The sequence below is a fragment of the Schistocerca nitens genome, chromosome 7 (assembly GCF_023898315.1).
Source record: "Schistocerca nitens isolate TAMUIC-IGC-003100 chromosome 7, iqSchNite1.1, whole genome shotgun sequence".
In the NCBI taxonomy this organism is placed as follows: Eukaryota; Metazoa; Arthropoda; class Insecta; order Orthoptera; family Acrididae; genus Schistocerca; species Schistocerca nitens.
The window spans coordinates 310,256,325-310,258,824 of NC_064620.1; positions in this window are offsets into that span (position 1 = coordinate 310,256,325).

Genomic DNA, 2,500 nt, shown 5'->3' on the forward strand with positions numbered 1-2,500 from the left:
AGCGCACGCGCCAACACATCCGCACAGCTGCGATACAAACCACCTGCGAGAACCGCGGGGGCGACCGAGCAGCAGACGGCGTCGCGGCGCCGAGTGCCGGGCGGCGGCGCATCCTCAACGCACACAGTCCTCAATCGGACCAGCACACTGCAGATGTCCACCGCGCTTCGCACCGGGCCCGCGAGGACCCACTTTGGCCGCACGGCGCCGCGCGCTGGGTGCGCCGGCGCGCAGCTGCGCCGCCTGCCGCGTCCGTCGGCCGGCGCGCCTGCCACTGGGCGCCCCCACCAGCCGGCTGTAGCGCGTGCGCCCACGCAGCGCGCGGCCAGCACGCCGGGCGCTCCCCCCTCACCGGCCGGGGACGGTCCCACCCAGCCACCGCCGCGTATCGCTTCATACCCACATGCCCACTCACGTTCGTGGGTATGACGGGTGTCGCTGAAGCAACCAGTTAATACCTGTACCGATTTTCGCAATCAATGATTCACCTCCAGCGTAAACAACCGCGCAACAACGGATTTCCGGTTCATTTGCGTAACTTGGGCAGCAAACGTAGACGTCCATCTACATTTGCAAATTCAGTGGGTCTTGCATGCCTGGATGATATGCGTCACGACACGCCACATCAGCCCACATACATGCTGCGACGTATGCACGAGAGAACACGTGGAAGGTGGCCCGCGTACGTATGCGAATGCCATTGCACAGCTGCGAAGCTCATTGAACACGCAAACTCCCGCCTGACGAACTAGAGGCGACAGGGGGGCGATATACGTCTTACAGCAGTACACATTACAGTGGATAGCGGGACCATGTGGAACGTACGCAACACTCGCTAGATGTTGTGAGGGTACGCACCGTAACATGAATCAATACGCAGGACACCAGAGAGTGCGAGCACTGACCTATGTTGAGAGGGTTGCGATTAGGCAACGCTACATGAATGTTTCAATTCATATAACAATTACAGGTCAGGTTAGGGCGCAACGTGGGTTAGGTTAGGGCCCAACGTAGGTTAGGTTAGGGCCCAACATAGGTTAGGTTAGGGCCCAACGTAGGTTAGGTTAGGGCCCAATGTAGGTTAGGTTAGGGCCCAACGTAGGTTAGGTTAGGGCCCAACGTAGGTTAGGTTAGGGCCCAACGTAGGTTAGGTTAGGGCCCAATGTAGGTTAGGTTAGGGCCCAACGTAGGTTAGGTTAGGGCCCAACGTAGGTTAGGTTAGGGCCCAACGTAGGTTAGGTTAGGGCCCAACGTAGGTTAGGTTAGGGCCCAACGTAGGTTAGGTTAGGGCCCAACGTAGGTTAGGTTAAGGCGCAACGTAGGTTAGGTTAAGGCGCAACGTAGGTTAGGTTAAGGCGCAACATAGGTTAGGTTAAGGCGCAACATAGGTTAGGTTAAGGCGCAACGTAGGTTAGGTTAAGGCGCAACGTAGGTTAGGTTAAGGCGCAACGTAGGTTAGGTTAAGGCGCAACGTAGGTTAGGTTAAGGCGCAACGTAGGTTAGGTTAAGGCGCAACATAGGTTAGGTTAAGGCGCAACATAGGTTAGGTTAAGGCGCAACATAGGTTAGGTTAAGGCGCAACATAGGTTAGGTTAAGGCGCAACATAGGTTAGGTTAAGGCGCAACATAGGTTAGGTTAAGGCGCAACATAGGTTAGGTTAAGGCGCAACATAGGCTAGGTTAAGGCGCAACATAGGTTAGGTTAAGGCGCAACATAGGCTAGGTTAAGGCGCAACATAGGTTAGGTTAAGGCGCAACATAGGCTAGGTTAAGGCGCAACATAGGTTAGGTTAAGGCGCAACATAGGTTAGGTTAAGGCGCAACATAGGTTAGGTTAAGGCGCAACATAGGTTAGGTTAAGGCGCAACATAGGTTAGGTTAAGGCGCAACATAGGTTAGGTTAAGGCGCAACATAGGTTAGGTTAAGGCGCAACATAGGTTAGGTTAAGGCGCAACATAGGTTAGGTTAAGGCGCAACATAGGTTAGGTTAAGGCGCAACATATGTTAGGTTAAGGCGCAACATAGGTTAGGTTAAGGCGCAACATAGGTTAGGTTAAGGCGCAACATAGGTTAGGTTAAGGCGCAACATAGGTTAGGTTAAGGCGCAACATAGGTTAGGTTAAGGCGCAACATAGGTTAGGTTAAGGCGCAACATAGGTTAGGTTAAGGCGCAACATAGGTTAGGTTAAGGCGCAACATAGGTTAGGTTAAGGCGCAACATAGGTTAGGTTAAGGTGCAACATAGGTTAGGTTAAGGGATGGTGTATGAGGGGGGAGGGGACGAGGTTCGTTCATAGTGATGATGGTAAGTGGACGCCTGAGGCACCCTGAGATGTGTCACGTCAGGATGCACCTTTGGCTCAGGGGAGGTGGTGCGCCGGTTCTGTGGGTGTGGCAAGGGAGTGGCAGACCTGTGTCTTTCATTTCTGCCATTGCTTATATGCTGTGAGACACGCCAGTGTGGTGGTGTTGGCTGCACCCCTGTGTAGCACATGTGTG